A 23,959-nucleotide genomic window follows, 5' to 3' on the forward strand; every position below is an offset into this window, starting at 1 on the left:
GTGTAATTTGTAATTGTATTGAGCATACTGTTGTACATCATCTACTTACTTTAGAAGCATCTTTGATTATAAACAAATTTGATATTACTGGTTGTATTCCCGACGGGCTATCGGAAGAGGGAGATTAGCCCTGTGAATAGTTCCGGATTGACTTTAACCCGATTAGTAAGGTGTTGTAAACGGTACCGCTTCACTCATTAAGTGAGTAATAGTGGTAATTCTCGAGCTTACGAGCTGAGATGGGGATGTAGGTAGTATTGACCGAACCTTGATAACATTTCTTATGCCTGTTTTTAATTTCCACATTTAAATTTCAACACTTGAATGTTTGCGTTTAATTATTTTAATATTTGATTGAGTTTATGATTATATAGAAAGACCATATATTTGAGTAATATTGGTTGAGGAATTTGAATTGACCTAGGCAAAAGTTTTAAAATTCCAATTCACCCCTCCTCTTGGGAATACACCAATTCCAACAAAAGCCCATTTAGTGAATTGGTCTCATCTAAAACCTGTTTAGTACAAACAAACACCATTTTAGTGTACAAGCAAACCGTAAAACAAAGAAAAAGAAACCCATAATTGCACACTTGATATGTTAATACAATTGTAAAATTCCAATAAGTGAGTGCAACAGAGATGACATTAATCCGCAAGCAAGCGACGAATTTCAACTTCCATATGTCCAAGTAGTAGATCATTTCCTAGCAACAGACAAATTAAATTATGTTTAGTAGCTGAAAACATGTTGAAGGAAAAAAAAAAAAAAAAGATCGAAACTAAACTTCCTTCTTGTGAAAAAGAAGAGATAGAAAAATGAAGATTCGTGATGAGGAAAAATATGATGAGGTAGAAGAATAAGTACTTGGTAGCGTTGCATAGAAAGACGAGATAGAACATTCTTGATAAGCTATAACCATACATATATATAAAGAGAGAGAGAGAGAGAGAGAGAGAGAGAGAGAGAGAGAGCGATCTACTCGAAGAGACAATGAGGAGAAGAGGGTTGGGGGTCGGAAGTTGGACAGATTTGATTCTTCAGAATTGAATAAATCCACATGGATTTTGATTTCTAAAATTCAGCCTTAGGCTTAGATTTATTTTGATGGATTTGGGACCTAAAGGATCACTTGAAATTTAAATTAAGCTTAAATTGTGCTTCTAAACAATGGATCTAGAATTAGGGCCTCAAAATCTATAATTATGTTAAATTTTTTTGTATAACTATTTATATTTATTTCAAAAGTCTCTAACTATTTCAAAATATCTTGGTATTATTTAATTTTTTTATAATATTTTAAAAAATTTTAAAAATAGAAGCCGTACAGCGCACTCATGCGTGCACATGGCCATTTTGGGTTTGAATTCAAGTCCAAGACTGAAAATTGGTTCTCGCCAATAAGTTTGTTTCTCATTAATAAATTTTTGAAAATGGGAGCCTGCCGCCTGCTGGGAAACTCTCTTTCTCAAACGTTTGCTACTCTTCATCTTGGCCATGGCATAGTGGCATTCGATCAATCCCTAATTAGCGATCTATTGGACTGAGGTTTCGATGGATCTCGTAATCGAGCCTACATCTTAAATCTTTGGTGCGTCTCTCTCTCTCTCGCACACAGTTTTCAATTTCTTGATAATTTGTAATTTTTTTTTGAGTTGGTGATTCAATTTTCTGTCCACACATTGGTTTCTCTGAGAAGTTAAATTTCCATCCCTGATTATCTTCCTTCTATTTTGCTGTTTCGAATTCCGCTGTATTGAATTTTGGTTCTCGTTGGTTTCGGATATTTCTGCCGTAGTGATCTTCTACAATTTTTCTTTGCAGTTGATGCGTAAAACAAGTATGTTCCCTTGGGACTGTAATTTACTAATGCCACATTGGGAGCATGGAATTTGAGCCTCGAGTATGAATTTATTCAAGTTTGATGGAACTCAGTGCGATTAATCTAATGTTTAATCGTTTCATTTCATTTTATTGTAATTTAATGACTTAATTATTTCGCACTAAGCCATAAAATTTTTGTATAGAAAATTCTAGTGTTAAATTTTATTTATTAAGATGTACATTTGATTATACATAGTAAATAACCTTAACTACATTTATAACACTAATTTGTATGCTCCGTTCTCAATTTTTTTTTTTCCAATATACTTTATCCTTGTTAATTGATGATTCAATGCCTAAAATTGAAAAGGATAATAAATCACTACAACAATAACAATAATAGTAGAGCAAGCCTTAAGTCCCACTAGGTGGGGTTGACTACATGAATTGACTACATGAATCTTTTTCCACCAATTCACACAATTGAAGATATTTTCCTTTGCTAACATATAAGATATTAGATCCCTCATCATTATCTAATTCTATGTTATTTTAGGTCTACTCAAATCCCTTCTATTACCAGTAACAATAACTAGCTCACTCCTCCTTATTGATGTACAATTTGATTTATGCTTTAGATGCTCACATGTAACAAGCCGAATATTTCGCACATTGTGAAGGGCTGTGTGCGGCACTAGGTAAAGTACTCTTATTTAATTGACTAAAGATTACCATGGTTTACCACAAGAACACATTAATAGCAGTTGAATGCAAAGTAAGTAGAAGCTGTAAAGACCTACCTATTTTTCCATATATTATTATTATTATTATTATTCTTTTTTCATATAATAACATACATAATGATCCTGTTAAGCTGTCATAGTTGTGATCAACCTAGACCCATGGGTACTAGGGATATGCCTGTCATACAATTCTAACACCTAAGCAGCGGAAAACATAAAATCACATACATGCCATAAAACACCAGAAACCATACTAGAGTTTTACTAAATCTGTCATATACATATACATACAGTCATCCACAAAAGGACCAAAAAGTACTCCTAGGGTTTCAACCCAAAAATCTACCTAACCCTAACTCCTCCACTTACCCTACAGATAGAATAGCTCAGTCCACTTCTACTACTGCGGGGCTCTATCCGCCCTCCTACTTGGATTTCCTGAAAGGTTTGTAATGCTGGGGTGAGACACCTCTCAGTAAGGGAGACAAATTAATATCAGTCTGTGGCTACATGAGTATTTTTCGTGATATATATATATATACAGTACATAATTCATACCCGTATAAACAGTTGTATCATATCTGAATAAAACATGATTTAGCATAATATAGCGTAACATACTAAATTTCTGTAGTGAGAAAATCATCTTATATAATCATATCATACTTGAATTATTACCCAGGATAGATAGTTAGTTAGCTATTGTTATGCCTTATCCCCTACATGACAGGGTTGTGCGGCCCGAAGACGAGACCTAGCAATGGCTGGTCGACCATGTTAAGTTAAACATAGGTATGTGTAAGTACGATGGGCCCGTTCCACCTGTGCTGGACTACCAGGAAAACTACGACACTCCCATGAAGTCACATCGACTGCCATCTCCAACACTCTACATAAGATGTATGGTAGCACTAACATATTTATAAACATATAGTTACGGTACCGTGCTTCATAAAACTGAACTAAGTTATCCGGGTTCTGATAACATATAATACTTTCCATATTAAAACATAACTGTATCGTATTTTAGAGTAACATCCGACGTAAACATATTTCATGATTTCTTACATATCATACGTAATCTCAGCATCAACACCGGCATAATTCATAACGTAAAAATCACGGCACTTACGCCGGCATATTTAAACAACATAAGAATCACGACATTTTCGCCGACATAATTCATAACATAAGAATCACAGAATTTTTGTCAGCATAATTCATAACATAATAATCATACAATCTTACATTATTTAACATAATCCTTAAAACATATTTCCTGTACTATTTTTGGGGTTTTCTTGAAAACGACTGTAACATGCTTATCTTGGAAAACTCATAATATTTCAGTATAGCATAATTTTCATAGAAATATTGTACTCATGCCACACAATATAATTAGTCTTATAAACTCATAATTAATTCTGAAATCACATTTCCATATAAAATGTGTTAAAATTATTTCCTTATTCAACAACAGTATTCTCAAACATAATTCTATATCATACATATTTTCCTGAACATAAATGTTGTTTAATTCATAATAATTTCATGAAAAATACTGACTTAATTTATCCCCTTACCTGGCTTACTGAGAAGCCCACAAAATACTCCAAACTTACACCCGTGTGTTTCCGAGCACAACACCCTAAAATTGCATCTTCCCCTAACAAAACTTCAGTATTATACTATCTAAAGCATTTTCCTTAGTCTAGAAATACCAAATAACTTATAAAACCTAAAATAACTAACTTACCCAGATTTTGGGATGGTACCCAAGTTGGCCTAACCAACGAACTATTCAAACAGATTTGAAGAGAATCTTCCCAGGAGTAGCGTGACAGCTTCCGATCGTTGAACCGGCGAAAATCGGAACCAAAAACCTGGAGAGAAGGTAGAGGGGACGAAAATTTAGAGAGAGAAGGACCTCCTTGCATGAATTTCGCTGAAAAAACTTGAGGTGAGCTTATTTATAAAACACGGATTCGTCGACGAGACACGTCACCTCGTCGACGAGTCCATGAAGGGAGTTCGTCGACGAGTTTCAAGCCCTAAAATCAGCCCTCTCGGTAATGTCTCGTCGACGAGACACGCGTCCCCGTCAAGGAGTCCAAGGGCCCGCTCGTCGACGAGCACTCTACACTTGTCGACAAGATCCTGCTAAAACCCCTTTTAAAATTCCTTTTCTCTCATCCTTTTATTATTTAATTACTATAATTCTTCGGGTCTCTACAGAAGCAATAAGCAATTCATGAAAACAAATGGCAAGAAAGCGATAAATATTCAATCATTGCAATTCATTAACAACACCTCTGTAAGCACCGTGTGTTTAGTGAGAGAGGCAAGTAGGTTAAATATGTTTACAAAAGTTAATGAGTTTTACAAGACTAATGATTTCTCATTCCCCCCCCCCCCCCTAAAGAGCTTTATATGCTATTTTAGCTCTAGCATTAGGAATCATTAATTTGTCTGAGGAGTCATACTCCCCTCTTATTCTAAGTCTCGCATCTACTCAAAGCATAAAAACCTATACTAGTATTTACATGATTGTAACCCATATCATGTACACAACAAGGGGTCATAGGCAAGCATAACGCCTTGAACAAGCTTGACTCACGACATTTTCTCCCACTTATGCGATTGACGTCCTCGTAGACTTTGATGTTGGGCACTTTTCAACTTGGTCTATGAACAGTTGCATGTCTTCCACTGAAATGCAATTAATTTCTTCATATCCAAGGCCTTCCAACATCACTAAGAACTCGTGCTGCTTTTTTTTTGATGATGTGAACTCCCTTTTTTGCAAGGATGACTTTAACTTCTTTTCTGTCAAGTTGCGTTGTCTTTAGTGGTATTTGGTTGACTGACTTCTACTTAAATCTTAAGTGTCGGTGTTGAATGGCTTGACTTGAGGCAGCTAACATGAAAAAGGTGCTCACTTTTTTCACCAGAATCTGAACACATGATGCAAATATCAAGACTGATTATCTGCAACAATTCATTAGGATTATATTAAAAGCAAAATTTCACGTAAAAAAGTGCTGATTTTGAAGGGAGCCTTAGCTTTCCAAATGAGATTTTTCCAAAGAAAAGAGGGATATCTCAAAGGAAGTAAACAAAACAACATAAACATGAAAGTAAAAAAGGTTAGTGAGAGAAAATGTTAAAACGTTGTCATAAAATGTTTTCATCAACAAATAAAGATATAACAGAAAGAAAGACATTTAAAAATTTTAACCACCAATATATATCTTAATATTTTGAAAAATGTAACTAATTTCTTTGTGGTTTGAGATCTAAAATCAATTGATTTAGTTATCATAATCTTTTTATTATCTAAAACATATTAGGTATTGTTAATTTTTTATGAAGCTCGCATAGGTTTACCTGCATCTTATTTATGCATATTTGTTGGAAATGTGATGGTGCATAAACAAATTATGTTCATTTGTTATTTCCCTTTGAAAGGTGTACATAGGAAACCATATGTAAGTTTGGAAGAGAGGAAATTGGAAAAAAGGACACGTAAAAGTATTTGGTAGGCGACTATGACTCCAAGATAATGATTACTGTATATTATCTAGCCGTCAAAACTAGACCTAATCTTATAAGATGCATATGAATGTTAAAAAAAATACGTGTACTTTGTGTCACCCAATGGTTAAATGACATTTTTTCTCTAGAAATGCAATTATATCCTTTTGTTCTATAATATTTATCCAAATTCATCCTATGATATATATGGTGAGTTATAGTAATATTTTTTGGATGAACTATTAAGTATATAAAAATTGTAGACATTCATCAAACTTTTTAATTTAAATTTTGGGTAATTTTGTTTGAAAAGTTTACTGTTTTCAAAAATTTAATCAGGCTTACTTAAGCCTAACTTGCACAAACTAGGTGTAACTATAGCCTCCATAATCTTTGTTTGTTTTTGGCAAATGTTGTCTCAAATCTGGAATTAATATATTGCTTTGACATGTACTAAAAAAAGAATCTCATGCATTGTTATATTTAATAACTTTCTGATATAAAATTAACTTGCATGTTTAGTCCATTATTTGTTCACTAATATTTTATTGTTGTCATTGATAAAGTTAAACTTCATTTAAAATTTAAAGACTTTGTGTCTTAAAATAATATATACATGTATGCCAAATTTTATAATTTTGTTTTTCATTTTTCAGCAATGTTTGAGGGTAAAACACTTCTATTTATCCTTCAGGCACTAAAACGCCACCAAATTGCTGGCAGGTGTTGGACGTTGATGCTTTCCTTGTGCCAATTTGTCATTAATACTCAGGCTAAATTTTGGTGTTTTCACTTCAAAATAATGATGACAGCACATGCTTTGGTAAGTCCAATTTACTCCTTTGATTTTTTTGTTTTTTAAGCTAGATATTTTCAATGGAAAATAATTCAAGTGAAACTCAAACATTATTATTATTATTATTATTATTATTATTATTATTATTATTATTTATTCAGAGTGCTATGATAATTAGTATTTGTTTAAAGCGTGTAAAGTGGTTATTATTTTGCGGACAATATTAGAAAATAACCTAAGAGAAAAGGCATCAACATGATAGAGACCATTGTATGGCACCTCCAGTAATTTAGAAGTAATGTGTAGTATTGTGTTGTAGCTAAGGGTGTTTCATGGGTTCACCATTCTACCATGCTGAAAAAACAAAGAATCAAAATAGTAGAAATTGAGATGTGTGTTTATTAGCATTAACATTAATATTATTATTATTTTTGATAAGGGTGTGGATTATTAGTTTAAAAATGTGCTTGAAATGTAAGAATGTTTGATTTTTAAGTGAAGATGCACTGGGAAGAATGACAAAATACTGATCGATATTATGAAAAATGAGGACAAGATAATATAGCTTTGATGTAGGAATGAAAGAATGTTATGGCTATTTATTCCTTTTCATTATTAAGTTGGTATGACTTAGGAATCCGACAATCAGAAGTTTCCTTGTTATATGAGGCCTCTATGTTTGAGCTATGTGGTAAAAGGGCAGCCCGGTGCACAAAGCTCCCATGTATCCAGGGCGGACCATGATGGCCTATAATATGCAGCTTTATCTTGTATTTTTGCAATAGGCTGTTACTGCACCTCAAACCCATGACCTCCCACTCAATTATTTAGCACTTAATATACAAGTTTTTAGGTTTATGTAGTATTGTACTATTTTTTGTTAACTCATAGATGCAATTCTGATGCAATCTTGCTAACCCTCCCAGCAATTCTGGATTGGATCCTACTTTATGTAATTTAGAGAATAATAATTTGGTAAAGATTGGGATATGTGGATGGAACAGGTTTAATGTATCCCTTATCTAGGTCAAGTGGCCAGAGATGTGGTTCTACTGCCTTCATGAAGAGGGTGTGACTTGCTGATGTTCAACACTATGTCAATATTTTCTTTTAGGTTCTTCTTGGTCAGCATTTTCATTGTATTTCCATCCCCCTGAAGCAAAATTATACACATGATGGGATGGTTGGTTGTCATAGGACACTAAGGTTATGTGGTTTGGACACCTTTAAGGTTCAAATTGTTTTGTGTGTGCGCGCGTGCGAGTGTTGGGGGTTGTTTTGTGCATGAGCCTTTTAAGAATTTGTCAAGGTGGTTGTTAGTGATTGGCCATAAGCTTGGCATGTGGATGTGAAGACCCTGTGAAAGAAAGGGATTGGACAGCTGATAGACAAGCCAAAGAGTCAAGGAATTGTTGATCGGGCACAAGTTTTATGGGGCTTCTGTTATCAAGGGATTTGAAAGGATGGAATTTGTGCAAGCCTCTTAATTTTGAAGTGGATTGCTTTGGGCATGAGTTGGTAAAGCCTGGAGATTCTGTTTAAGATGGTAATAAAGTGAATTGAAAGATGGGGGAAACTCAGGGGCATCAGTAAGGAAAGAATCAACAACAATGATGGCAGGTAGGTTCAACCAGGGGAGGATGGAGGACAAGCATAATGAAACTGGTACATGTTTTAATTTTACAAATTGGAAGAGTAGGGGGTGGATGAGTCAAGAGTTAGAGATTTTCCATTGCCCCTCAATTTGCTTGGGTGAAAAGTGAGGGTGTGGTAGAAGATAATTGCACCAGCAACTTTCATGGGAATGGTGCATATAGCGAGAGATTTGTTGACTTTTCGCTTGGCAGAGTGGAAGAAAGGTCTGTGTTTGGGGATGTAGGGTCCTTGGGTGTTGAGGGATAGGGAATAAACAGAGGAAGCCATATGCTAGAATGGAATGAAGGAAGGCTATGGGACTTAGGCGTTGGAGGATTAAGTCTTTGTTTGGCCCCTTGTAGCTTTAAAGAAGTTCATTGATGAAAAGGACCTGATTTGTGTTGCTGTGAACATTATTGCTCCCCGATGAAAAAGGAGTTGATGAACAGAAAGAAGCTGCTCTAGAGTGTTTGTGAACTATTTGAAATTATCAAATGACCATTATGGAATTATTTTCTTAGTGTATAATAATGTTAAAAGTGGGTGGGCTAGATTCGATTTCTTGAAAAAGATTAAGGGCATCAATGGAATATAAGAATCTATAGTTACTTTAAAACTGGGAATTCCTGATTTTAAAAAATTCCAATAAAATTCACAAATCCTATTCCTTACCTCTTACATAAAGCTGTTTGGAAAGCAAAGACTACATTTAAAATCCAAGTCTTCATTTGGACTTTAGTTCTTAACAAAAGATCAACACAAATGATATGCTACAAATATGGAGGCCTTACAAAGCCCTTAGTTGAGGTATTTGTATGTTGTGTAACGAGTCTAATGGGACTATTAGTCGTTTGTTCTTTCATTGTAAGGTAGCAAGATGCACATGGAACAATTTTTTTTCATACTCTGGTGAGGTTTAGGTGGCTCCAGCTACATTTCAGGATTTTTTGAAGGTGAAGTTTTGGGGTTTTAGGAAGGAGAGAGAAATGATATTTTTGGGATTGTGTTGTTTCTACAATCTTGTGGTTGCTTAGACTGGAAAGGTATGCTAGAGTTTTTAAAGATCAGAAGACTTCTCCAAACATGTTTTGGAAGGAAGTTATTTTTCTTGCTTCTTTTTGGGGTCATTCGTTTGGGGCTTTTGAGGGTCTTTCGCTGTCCAATATTTAAAAAGGGATTGGAAGGCAGCATTGATGTAATTTTTAGTTTTTCCTTTTTTTTTCTTTTTGCTTTTATTGGGGGATTTCTTATCCTCATTCCATTGTAATTATTTATTCTTTTTAGTAGATTTGTTTTATTATCTAAAAAAAAACAGCAACTTTTTAGAACTGACCTTTTACTTTTTCAGAAAAGGAGTTTGCTCAACACTTCCAACCCAACTTCAATTTTAAAAAGAAGCTGGACAAAAGAGTAGCTCAAACACTCAATAAGGCCTAAGTTAGAAAAGCTTTTGGGTTTGAGTTGTGGTTCGGTTTCAAGAAATGGTGGTGATCTGTGTGACAATAACAATTAACAGTCCATTTTGTTGTGTATGCTGCATAATGAGTAATAAATAATTGCACATGTGAACTTGTTTCTTTTACAAGCAAACTTGAAAACGTATAAATTCACATGCAATCTCAAAGGCATACATGTTAATCAATCAAGTGTAAGAATACCCTAGAAAATCACACTCAAAAGCATGAGGAACCGACTTAACAATATCCAGAGTCAATTGATGGACAAATGAGACAGGGCCAGATATATGGGGAGGTAATGAGAACAGCAAAGCATTAGGGAGTAGAATAGAGTATGGGTAATTTTACTGCCAAGGATAGAGAACATTCTGTTGATAAAAGAGCTAGCAGTAAGGGCTGTGTCACTCCAACAAAACTGTGTATACATTCCTTAATGTAATGGAATATGGGTGGCTTGAAGAATGTTTTTTTTTTTCCCTGTTTTCCTTCAGCAACTCCATTTTGTTGTGGAGTGTGAGCATAAATTGGTGATCTCAGATATAGCTGAAGTACTCTTTTAACTCTCTCACTATGAAGAATCCAAACAAACTAAGAATTTATAAACATAGAAGGCTTAGAATATGGTAAATTATGAATAAAAATTCTTTTGTTTGATAAAGCCAAGTCATCCTTGGATAGTCATCAACAAAGATAATAAGATACTGAAACCTAACTTTGAAAGAACATGACTAGGATCTCAAACATTGGACTAACACAAAAGGGTCGATGGCTCATTTATTGACTCAGGAAGTAAAAAGAAAACAATTATTTCCAACTGACATGGCTTGCACTCTAAATTAGACATAGGACTCAAAACCAGAAAATCAATTGCTTTAGTTTGCCCAATGAGGGATGACTGAGACAACAGCAAATTTTTGGCAGTGTGGCTGCAACATTGCAGGTAGTTTTGAAGTTGATTGTTACTCAAAGTTATAAAGTGCTCCAGCCTCATGTCAATTTCTTCCTCATTTTCAAATCCTAAATAACAACAAAACTGGGAGAAGGTTCTCCTCTTTGTACATTATTTCCCTTAACGAAACATCTCTTCTTTTTTCCATTAAAAAAAAGAAAAATAGGAGGGGGTGGGGAGAAGATGATTGAACAATTCATTGGTTTTGTAATTTTTCTAAGAGACATACACTTAAAGGGAAATGGAGGAATATACAGAACAAATAGGAAGAAATAGAAGTTAGGTTTCTTGTCCTTATTTCCCCAACTGTGGTAGTGGACACATTGGCAAGAGTAACAGGAAGTACGTCAGAATATCCAAATTAGTTGTACCTATTATATGGTCATTGGCAGCAAAATTTATGACCAAAGCTCTTGAAGAAGGACAACTGAATGACAAACAAGTTGCAGGGTTACCAAAAGAGATGCAATGAGAATAGATGCGTGCAGGGTTACTGAAGAGATGCAGTAAGAATAGACGTGAGACACTTAATACTGCAGAAATTTGGAGTATTCTTTCTCTAGTACCGACATATTCTGTGGTTCTCTAATTGTCAAAGGAATAGGAGTAGAATCACTGGTTGCAGCATTTGCAACCTGAGGGGGTCTACCATGAAGATCCCAATATTGGCTAACTATTTGACCTCCACATCCCAAATGACTACACCTTCATGGTGCATCTTTACTATACCACCACAATTGCCCTGACTAACCTGGAAACATCGACTACTACAGAGATACAAATAGTTATCTCTGTACTTAGAGTGAGGATAACAGGACATGGAGTGCCCAAAATATGTGTGGCAAAGGAGGCATGAAGCACGTGTCAATAAACTTCAGCAAAGGATTGTAATTCTGTCTTTCCAGCTTCTTTTTGATCAGAATAACCTGTCAGGACTCTTAGAACTGTCAAATGTTCTCTCTGTTTCTGCATTTCACTAACATTTGCAGTTATAGATTGCATAATGTTCAACTCTTCATGAATGGGCTTCATAACAGTTTAGTATTTGGTGACATGGTGACACTTCCATTGCCTTGTTGTAACTGAAAATACTACGGAAAGATCATATATATAGTATTTTAACATAATCTTGCATCTCCTTAGCAATAACAAGTTGCAAACATATTTTAGCAAGCTGAGGTTTCATGGATTTCCACAGCAAAGAAACAATCAGTGCATTTTCCTTGACACATATCTCCTTTTTATTTATTTATTTATTATCATGAGGACCTGACTGAAGAAGGTGTTCAAACTCACCCAGGCTAAATGGATCATGAGTCATGCCTGCCTTAGCCCCCATTTGGAACATCTTAGAAAAATAAGTACTTATTATGAAAAGTACTTAAATTAAGTATTTTTGTCAATAAGTAGTGTTTAGTTTACACTTAATAAGTACTTATTTCAAAAAGTACTTCTCCAAACTACTTTTTTTTTTAGAGGATAAAAAGTAGTTTTCTGAAAAAAGTAGTTATTTGGAAAAGTACTTATAATAAATAATCCTAGACTACTTTTATGTAAGTACTTTTTTAGATAAGTACTTTTTCTAGAAAAGTACTTCTATAAGTTGTTCCAAAGATCTCACTGTTGTTACCATTCAGCTTCTTTTTGGATTCATAGATTCCATCACCAAGATGTCGTGAAAAAGCAGCACACGTGTTTTATATTACTAACAATCACACACAACCAACAAATAACAGACCAGCAGGGACAAATGAGTCATACCAGTTGACATAAACTTGTCATAAACACGGATATCCTAGAGCCATTTGACTTAAAAAACATGATCTATGTGTCAAGATGAGCAAAAAAAATCAAGTTGGAGTGAAAACATTGTCAGTGGAACTTCATGTGCAGGTGCATGGCATTAGCCTATCAAACAGTGACCAATGCGTGCACCTACAGCTGAGGTCAAGATTTGGAAGGTTGGCAGATCAGCATCCTCTGAATTGAGAAAATGCCTGTAACAATCTTTGATCACAGGGCTAGTGATGAGATGGGTTCTTTGGTGACTATTCCAATGACAACAGGGCTAACTGGAGGGATCGTGATGCTGTTGAAGGTCAAGGCATGAGAAATCCCGTGCTTGATGATGATGTCTTTTCCGTTTTAGAATCATTACTCTGATATTATGTGTTGGAAAAAGAGAATGGAGGACTTCTTATAAATTGAGAACCTAAGTGAGCATTAGGTCTTCCATTCTATTTAAAAATATGCCTCATGTACATGAAAAGGACAATTGAACATACCCTCACTAACATATGGTGAACAGGAACATAGCTTGCAGTTACTGAACAATAATGAATAGTGAACAACATGGCATGCTCATAATAAGCAACATAAAAGTTTTCATATGAGATGAGGATTAGAGAGTGATAAGTTTTAATCCCATCTGTTAAGTATTGAAAGGCGTTGTTGGCTTAAGTGCTAGCTAATAGGCTGAATGTTGTGCTTGATAATACTATTTCTAAGGCTAATTGCGTTTGTGGGGAGTAGGCAGATTCTGGATGCTATTTTGGTTGCTAACGGGGTACTGGAGGATGGCTAGAGAGAAAAGGAGAAGGGTATTATTTTTAAATTGGATTTTGAAAAAGCTTATGATATGATTGGTTGGAATTTCTTGGATAAGTTATTAGTTAGAAAGGGGTTTGCTGAGAGGTGGCGTTCTTGGATGAGGAGTTGCATGTCCAATGTATTCTTTTCTCTTATAGTTAATAGTGAACCTATATCTTGCTTTGAGAGGTGTTAGATAAGGGAATCAGCTCTCCTTTTTTTGTTTGTGTTAGTGGTTGATGTTTTGAGTAGATTGGTAGATAGAGTGGTGGATAAGGGGCTGGAGAAAGGTTTGGAAGTGGGGAGGCAGAGGGTTTCTGTGTCTCATCTTCAATATGGCAATGATCTATGTATACTGTGTTTTTTTAGGTGATCACAGCCCTTCTTTTCTGAATATTTTGGGCCTCCTTCACTTTTTTTAGCAGGTTTCAGGGCTTAAAATCAACTTGGGTAGGAAGGGTATTGCTGCTATAATCTGAGTGCAATTAGAATTAGAGAGTTGGCCTCGTTAAGTCAGTTTGTGGTATTTCAGATTGGCCCTTGTCTTAGTTAGGGGTCCCTTTGGGTGGTAGTTCTATGTGGGGTTTTGCAATCCAGTTTTTGAGAGGATGTCTAAGCGTTTATGGATGGGAAGGTGCGCTATTTTCTTTAGGGGCCGTATTACTCTGATTCAGGCCTGCCTTGCTAGTATCCCTTTATATTATATGTCTCCTTTTAGGATTCTCGTGGGTATTACTAGCAAGTTGGAGAAAATTAAAAGAGATTTCCTTTGGTCTGGTTTAGGGGAGAAGAGGGATCATTTGGTTAGCTGGGATGTGGTGTGTAGGTCTAAATTGGAAGGTGGGTTGGGTCTTGGAAACTTGCTGTCTAAAAACACTACCCTCTTGGCTAAATGGCTTTAGGCAGTTCCTCTTAGAAGATTCTTCTCTTTGGCATAAAGTCATTAAAAGTAAGTTTGAATTGCATGTTAATGGTCGTGATACTGAATTGGGATTTAGATGTGCTTTGGAGAGTCTGTTGGGGCCTATCTCTCAGATTTATCCCCTTTTCATTTCTCTTGTTGTGGGTGAGGGATCTCGTATTGTTTTTGGGAAGATATTTTGATGGGTATTGTCGCATTGTCTGCTTATTTTTCTTTGCTTTATCATTTGAGTTCGGGCATAATGTCATTATTTCTTCTCTTTTGGTTTTGGATGGTCCTTTGCTTTCTTGGGATTTCCATTATTGCAGGCCTTTTAACTATAGTGAGGCAGATGAGCTCTCTTTTTGTTGTTGATGTTGGATAATTGCTGTTTTTCCTTTGGTGTGGAGAGTCATTATTAGTTTTTGGATTTTTCGGGGGTTTATTCTTCCAAATATTTTTGTAATCTTTCGACTAGTGCTAGTTTTTCCTTTCCGATACATAAAAAAATATGGATGGTCAAAGCCCCCCATCCCCAAAGGTAAGGTTTTTATTTGATTGGTTGTGCTTAATAGAGTTAACCCTAATAATATGTTGTAGACTAGGAGATCTTTGTTGGCCCTTTCTCCATATCCGACTTTTTTATGCTTTAACAGTTCAGAAGCAATTTCCCATTTGTTTTTGCACTGTGATTTTGCTTGGACAATGTGGAACAAGCTTTTGGTTTATTGGGAGAAAGTTGGGTTTGCCTGAACTTGGCGGAGAATTTGTTGGGTGTTTCTTTTTGTGGCTTTGGCAGGAAGAAGGATGTTAGTATAATGGAAACGTGCATTTTTGTAGTGTTGTGGGGTTTATGGTTGGAATATAATATGCGTATTTTTCCTAGAAGCTGAATATTTCTTTATTATGGGATAAGATTCATTACTTAGCCTCACTTTAGTCTATTGGATTAGGGCACTTCAAAGGAGTGAGCTTCTTTGACATAAAATGGGATTGGCTATTTATTGGATTAGGGCACTTCAAAGGAGTGAGCTTCTTTGACATAAAATGGGATTGGCTATCTTTGTTGGCTTGATTAACATTTTCTCCTTTCTTTCTCTTTTATGTTTGTCTATTTTGTTGTGGAGGATTTCTTATTCCCTGTATTGTATATTCTTTCTTTAATGAAATCTTCTTTTGTTTTCAAAACGAAAGTATTAGGTGTAGATTTCTGTGAGAAATGTAATTTCCAGCATGACTTGGCTGAAAATTGAAGAACTATATGAAGATGTGATTTTTACTTCTACCAAGCAGAAAATTTTGGGCTATAATGACTTTAGCCTCAGTTTTTACTTTCAGTTTGGATTTTTATAGTGAACATGATTAATTTTAGTATAGAAATTTTATTTATAAGTTTTGAAAACTTGAAAGTATCTATAAAAAAGTGGCTTGAAAGTTTTTAAAGAAAATAAAAAAAATGGGGTTTACAAAATCATTTTGTCAATGACAAGTCAGTTTGGAAGTGTAAATAATGGCCATCTAAGTGACAGTAGCCATATGATGGTATCCTAGCGATTGGTAACGGCCATAACAGCAACGAGTCAGGATACTTCTAAGGCTTATTTTTAAAATTGTGGATCATGTGTGGGTGCTTAGGAGGCTCGGCAGTAGGTTCTAACAGTGTTTTGCACTACTGTGTATTCCACTATAGCTGTGGTGAATGGGTGATCCTTGAATCCAGTGGAGGGTGATGCTCAAGCTCTTCTGGGAGACAGGGAGAGATTTCTTTATGGTTTAAGGAACTTAAACCCACAGGATGTTTCCCATGATATCCATTCAAGGTTTGAAGGAGCAAGTGCTGGGTTTGCTAATCTACTGAGATGAGGTGGAGAGGAGTTGTAGTTCTGGAGAGGGCTTTAGAGTTTGTTCATCTTTCATGCAGTTTATATGCAGCAGAATTAAGGAGTCTATCTCACTAAGTCAATTATGAAGGGGTATAGAAAGGGGACTGGGGGATTTGCAGAAAATAAAGAAGGGGTTGGGTCAGTTGCAGATGAGGTTCAGAATTCTCTGGGATTTAGGGTCTTAATCGCATTGGGAAAAGAATGGTTGTAAGAAATAACAGGTGTTTGATTACTATGTATACAGGAAAAATATATAATATATGGAGGGAGTGAGTGTTAGTAGGAGTTTTGTGGAGTGGGCAATAATGCAGCGGTTCGCTTTTGCAGTTTCTTGCCTGTTCTCTTTGTTTGAGGATCATCAGTGGGTCTTTTCATGAGTGCTAACCAGTGGCGGGTATATGGAAATAGAAATTTGTGGAGGAGCTCGGTCATTGAGCAGAGTTTCTTTCTCTCTCTCTTGCCCCCCCCCCCAAAAAAAAACCTTAGGGCTGTCTTTGAGGGAGGCAACTTTAATGCTATTTTTTTCCACTGAAAGGAGAGGGTGCTTCCAGACTCAGGTACCGTTCGATACTTTTGGACTTCCATAAACTCTTTGGATTGCTGCTAGAAGGAGGGTGCTTGATGTGGTCTAGTAATATCAACTTTTGAATAGCAAAGCATGTGACTGAGTATGAATCTTGGAGTTGGTGAATCATTCAATTGGCATAAATAAAACTTGAACCATGGCATTTGTCTTTGTACAGACTGTTAAATGTAGCATCAGAGCCAGCATGAGCAGGAATTGTGGGGTCATGTTGTATGCGCTACCATTGAAAACTATGGATTGAGAAATATGTGCGAGGCAGGGTGTGCATACATAGAGGAACATGGATTCCACGTTATATGCCTTCAATGTGCAGTCGTCTGTATGCACTACCCTAACATTGCCTAGCAAAGTGGGCATGCCTTTGAGCTTTCTTTTGAGGCTATGTGAAGACACAATATTTAAGTGGTGAGGATCTGTAAAACGTCTCAGATATTGACAGTGAAGTGGGTGAATTGTGAAGTACGACTAGCTGTGGAAGAAAATAAGAAAATGGCTTGTAAGTTAATACTTCAATAAGCACAAGTAACACTTGAGCCATGGCTTTTGCTCGAATTTTGAACACTCGCAGGTATTACATGCTTATTTAGCTCCTCAAACTTGGACTGGTAGATGTGTTATAAGAGCCATTGTCAACTAGAAGTGTGGGGGGAGTGTCGGGTGTGCTGCGGCTGTAAACTCTGGGAAAAGGAGCATGCAGTCCACAGCATGCATGTTGGGGCGGGAGGGGGGGGCGGGGGCGGTGTGGGAAGCACACTTCATGTGGGCTTGCAGTGTGCAAAGTGCTTCTGCAACACGTGATGTTTGAAACATTGCCTCGCGAGGACTCTGTATTGTAATAAGAAGTGGTTTATTAGCATAAGTAACCATCGAGTCCTCAGTTGTTTAGAGTACTTGTAAGTGTTACATGCTTACTCGGCTATCTGGACTTCAACCTTTACAGTTCTGAATCTAACTAAACCTTCAACAACTATAGTAGGTTGAAACCAAACTGCAAGACATAAAAGTTCCTGCATAATACATAAATTCTATCTGGTTGGAGAAATAGTTGGTTGAGTAGTACCTCATGGTTGTCTTGTGCATAGACCTAATATCTTCTGCTTTCAAACTTTGATTCTGATTTGAAAGGAGGGATGCATTTGTTACCGAAAACCATAACAAGTACAGCAAATGAAAGAAAACAAGAATTTTTTTTAATAAAAAAAACTCAATGCGCAGAATACAAGATTTAGAGGTTAAGAAATTTGCCTATGTTGACCTCGGAGTCGCACTTGGAATACTAATATAATACCCCATGAACTAGAAATCAGACTTCACATTTAATATTTATGCCTTGATGTGCTCTCCATGTTGTGAAATATTGAAAAATTTATTCGAGATAAAAAACCTCGCTTTGCCCTAGGCTGTGCGAGTTTTCCATAGTCAACCTGATTTTGATATAAGCCAACAAACTTCTTGGGAGCTTGGAGTCCAAATTTGGATTCGCATGTTAAAATATTGTGTAGATCGAGTTTAGTTAAATTTATACAAATGCATACTTCCAAGTAGGGGTGTGCATTCGGTCGGTTCGGTTAAAATTTCAGTTAATTCGGTTAATTAACTGAATTAACCGAACAAATTGAAATTCCATATTTAACCGAACTCAAAACCGACCGAATTGAATTTTAGTTAAATCGGTTAATCAGTTTAATATTTTAATATATATAAAATTTATATAAATATATATAATATATAAAAAATGAATAAAATTTTAGTATATATATAATATATACAATATTTTAATATATAATATATATAATTATTTATTATTAATTTATACTATTCACTAATCGAATCCAAAAATCAAATCGGGAACTGAAAATAGAAATTCAATGAAAATGAAAATCGAACCGAACCAAATCGAATCGATCGAATTTACTCAGTTAATTTGGTTTTAATCGAATTATGCTCACCCCTACTTCCAATATAATCTTACCTTATTTTTTAAAAAAATTAATATTTGAGTCTTAAATTTTGATTTGTGTAGATTTAAAGAAACGTAACAAAAATTATTTTGAGTTATCAAAATCCACACGTTTGCAAATTTAAAGTAGAGAGTAAGAGGATTACTTTAATAATTGAAGCACTCACCCACTAGATTTCTGTGCCGTGTTGGAATAGTTTTTCCGCTTTATGGGATTATTCAGAATTCCCAATCTGTAAAAGGAGTAGGTGTGCTTTCATGGCCTGTAAGCATGGGCATGGGAGTGGGATTTTTATTTGAATCTGATGGAACATATGGTATTAAATATTTGAGATTTTGATACGTTAACCCAGTTGCAATCCAAATCTCTTAAATCATTTAACAAACAAATCAAATTTGAACTAATGTTAATTTTGTTGGGTAATAATTTGACCCAACTATATGACTAGGTTGGATTGTTAATGTCAGGAAAATAATGAGTATGTTTTGGTAGTGTATGAAATGAAATTTAAATTTTAAATTTGAATGTCTGAATTTAAAAAAATTTAACATAATTTTCTATCATATTTATCTAAATTACACGAATTCAAATATAACGTTTGAAGGTGTAATTCATGAAATCAATAAATCAACTAATAATATTACACTTGTGCCTATATGCAACTAATTTAGGTATAGAATGTTGAATAAAGTGTTTCAGTTGTCAATAAGTAAAATTCATAAAGTGTTAAAGCTATCCTTCCAATCTATACATCGTAATAATTTTTAATTTTTGGAAAACAAACGAATATTTATCAAGAGATTTGGATAGAAATAAATTGAGAAAATTAGAGGCTAATTTATATTAAAATCCCTCACAATTCAACAAATATAGCTAATTTTTTGAGATATTTATTTGCTTGTTTCATGTATTTTTGTTATAGAAATAAAATGTCAAAGTATTTGATTAATTCGCAAATAAGATTATGGTGGTATAACTATTTTATAAATATTTCTAACGAAAATAAGAATAATTGGTTAACAAATCAACTGTATTTGTTGAATTATGAAGGATTTTAATATAAATTAGCCTCTATAATTGTCTCAATTTATTTCTAACCAAATCTCTCGATAATATTCTTTTGTTTTACAAAAATAAAAAATTATAAAAAATATTTTAAAAAAACTAATAAAATTTTAGTTATTTTTTAATTTTCTAAGATTCGTATTTAGAAGGCAAAAAATAAAGAATTTGTTTTAATGTGTAAAATAATTAAATAATTTTTTATTTATAGAATTCAAAATGATTACAAAAAATGATAACTTATTTTCTAATTTTTCAAAAATTATATGAAATAATATTAGGGATGATGAATTTTGAACTTTGAATTTGAATTTTTGTGAATTCAGAAGAAGATTTCCTCATAATTCATACAAATAAAAGTATAAAATTCAAATTTTATGCTCTTATATACAAAGTTAAAGTTAGAAATTTAGAAAAAAAAAAAAAAATATTTTCCAACTTTTCCCCAATATCATTTTTGTAATTGTTTACTTGTATATAAGAGACATTTATGTAATTTGAAAAATTAGAAAATAAGGTAATATTTTTAATTGTTTGAAGAATTAAAAATAAAAAATAAAAAAATTTTCAAAAACAAATAGTGCCAAAATTGTTTATTATGGTTGATTTATCTCGTTGTAAAAATTAAAAATTAACTAATTTGTTTTTGTAATTTTTTAAAAAATAAAAATAAAAATAATTTCCTCACAACTAAATGAGCCCTTATAATCTCTATTTGATTGAACGTCTTATTAGCATTATTGAATTTATTCCTTCTAAAAATGTAAGAAGTAGACATTAACTTAAATATTCTATTTTCATTCAATAAATGAATTAAAAAATCATTCTAGTACTGAAAAATTCATTAGAGTTGGAAAATGGGTAGAGCTCACAATTAGAAAAATGAGTTAGGGACAATAGTGTTTGAACCATTTTTTATTTTTATTTTTTTCCGTAGATGCTTTTTTTAATGATTGATTCATTTAAAAGCTAACTTTTATTAGATAAAGTATAAGAATGAGTTTAATCCATCTCTAACAATGTAAAAATTTGAATTTTAATTAAAACTCAAGCGTAGACATGATTTTAAAATTTTGACAGCTTCGCGTGCAGATTTTCTACTTGAAATACAGATTTGAGAATCTTTACAAGAAGAAAATTGGTGATGGGGGATTTAATCTAGTAGAAGAAAAAAAGGAGGGGAGAGACAAAGAAAGAAAAAGAAAAAGTGGGAGAGAAAGATTACAAGGAGTTAGTGCTCTCACCTCTTATTATAAGACAAGTGACATTGAGGAATCTGTTCAAAATTCATGTAAAGTTGAACCAAATCAAAATGTTTGATCTTCCCGGTCGCCACTCCTATCATTTTATTAGCTATTTGCTGTCACTGTTGGCAGTCACATATGCTCAAGATCTCAGCTCTTATCTTCTTCTACCCTTCGCTAATCATAGCATTTAAGTGTTAAGCACTGAACCGATGTAATATACTAACATTGATTTCTCATTTGGGTTTGGATAAATTTTAGTATAATTTTATAATACAACTTATTCAAATACAATACAATCCCAAATTTAAGATTTCTCCTAACATAAAATAATATTAGATGAGAGAAAATTTGATTAATTCATTATGAGGCATCAAAGATGACTGAACATAGAGATGAGAATCATTTCGATCTTATTATCTAGATGTTGTGGAGAATTGAGGATTCCATTTTGTTCCAATTTTAGGAATAATATGGGTACAAACCCAATTGAACCAAAATTGATTATGGTCGAATTTGATAGTATGGACTTAGGGTCTCTAAATTAGATAAAATTTGTTATAATTTTGTAATAGGTTTAGTCTAAATTTACACAAATTTAGAGTTAAGATCTTTACTTCAAGCTTGATTTCATAATATTAAATAAAGATATTTCTATTTTTGGGTATATTTACAAGTATGTGTTATTAGATGACAACTCCAATGAGTATGAGGGAATTAGCTGAAGTAGTGTTAGTCAAGGTCTACATATTTTTTTTTTAAGATTATTATCATTATTATTATTTTTTTTTGTGAAGAAGTTTCCTCTATAAAACAAAAATTAAGTAAATGAATAAATAAATCTAGCATCATAGACATCCAATTTAAAATGATTTGGTACTGTTGAAATGGTTGGGTACATGATTTTATTTTATTTTCTACATTTTTGATGTGAACGTTTAGGCTCATAATAGACAATCATCGTCGATGATGGCCTATTTTTTAAACATTTATCTTTTGTTGGTTCTATACTTCTTAACAATAATTTTAATCTAATTTAACCTGAACACAACCTAATGCAGTCTCTTTTTCTTATGATGGCTTCACTTTGAGAGATTACAATCTATTAATATTAGGTAGTCTTTTTTCATGACTTTTGGCTTATCACGTGTGATCAATAATTTTTAGACCAAATATTATTAAATCTAATAAATATTCCATGAAAAATTAGTTAGCAATAAGTGATCCATTGATTCATATATTCTTATTTCTCTACCTCTTAGGTTTGGAGCATAAATAAAATATTATCCAATTAACTTTACATTTTTTTTTCAAAATTAAAGTATTTTGATTCAATTCCTGAGTTGCATGTCTTATTGGCAAAAATAAAAATAATGTCAATTGTCGATCACAAGCTTGATTGCTTGAATATCATACTTACTTGTTTGGAGAAGGGTGAAAACTCAAAAAAGACCCTTCCACATATTGTGTACATAGATTAATCGAAATCCAGAAAAAACCCAAAGGAAAATAGTTAGTGAAAAAAAAGTTGCATTATAATTAAGTGTTGCGATTAGAGGGGACCCATCTAATGTTAATGTCATCATACGGTGCAGATTATTTTAAGTTTTTGGTGTACACAATATATAATTGAAAGGAGAAGCAGAAAGATGGTGTCACATGCAGATGATTTAAAGGGGGAAGTACAGAAGATAGGATGCAATAAGTACAACAGGGGAAGAGGACAAGCCACCACTATTGCTCTAGCTAAGCTCTAATCTTAGGCTGCTCTGTGTACACAAGTGGATATTAAGATATACACTGTGCATTTTAATATTTGATTAAAATAAGCAACAAATATTTGGAGCTGGTCGGTAACTATGAGTCTTGCTGCTGATTTCTCTTACAATAAGGATTATACAGCTGACATCCATCTTCATTCTGTATTATATATATAATAGAATAATATATATAGATGCAGATATATTCAATGTTGAGGAGCCTTTAGCTAGTACCCTACGATGTGTGATTAGTATATTCATCACTAGGAGAGAGAGAAAGAAAGAGATGATGAGGAGCCTTCAGCTAGAGTATCCTACCATGTTTGATTAGTATATGCATCACTAGGAGAGAGAGAGAGAGAGAGATGATAAAAATGGTGCATGAAAAATTCAAAAAAAAAGGAAAAAAAAAAGTGCATTTTGCTCCTTGGTAAGAGAGAAAAGTGAGGAAAGAAAAGAAGAGAGGCTTGTCATTTTCTGTATAGAGATACAAATATTATTATTATTATTATTATTTAAAATTCTTTTAAGTTGCCCTATTTAAATACAAGTAGTTTGTAGGCACATACTATGTGTGTTTTGTTGTGTTCAGAGAGATGATGGGTTTGTAGAGATAATATGTGATTCTGGGTAGTGCTCTTAAAAATATTAGGGTTCAACAGTGGGAGAAAAAAAAAATACTAATTAAAATTACCTTCTCTTTGCTTTATTAACAGTAAATCTTATATGCTTCTTACTTTCTTAGATAACTTCAATTTAGACAATTTTTAATATATTTATCATTCTAAAGCAACATCCTCAAATTAATTATACCTTTCCTTGCCATATATATTATGTTTGGTTTATTGATATAATGGGGTAAGAATGAAATTTTTAAGTGGAGAATATGTCGAAATCAAGTGATAAGTAATTCAATTTTATTTTGTCTAATTTCATTATATTCTTATATACCAAGTAATATTGTAGTTAAAGTGGATTGTTTGTGGAAAAATAGAAAGTTATTACTAGTTATTTGATTTAAATAAATATCTACA

General features: G+C 33.7%; 1 long non-coding RNA gene across 1 annotated transcript; it reads left to right on the forward strand.

Annotated features, from left to right (window-relative positions):
• The first annotated feature begins 1,352 nt into the window (after positions 1-1,352).
• LOC131164100 (uncharacterized) lies at positions 1,353-23,083 on the forward strand. The gene is made up of 4 exons (XR_009139209.1): positions 1,353-1,592; positions 1,826-1,904; positions 6,759-6,925; positions 22,761-23,083. It is a non-coding gene; the product is annotated as an uncharacterized LOC131164100 (long non-coding RNA).
• The last annotated feature ends 876 nt before the right edge of the window (positions 23,084-23,959 follow it).

Source organism: Malania oleifera, chromosome 9 (assembly GCF_029873635.1).
Source record: "Malania oleifera isolate guangnan ecotype guangnan chromosome 9, ASM2987363v1, whole genome shotgun sequence".
Lineage (NCBI taxonomy): Eukaryota > Viridiplantae > Streptophyta > Magnoliopsida > Santalales > Ximeniaceae > Malania > Malania oleifera.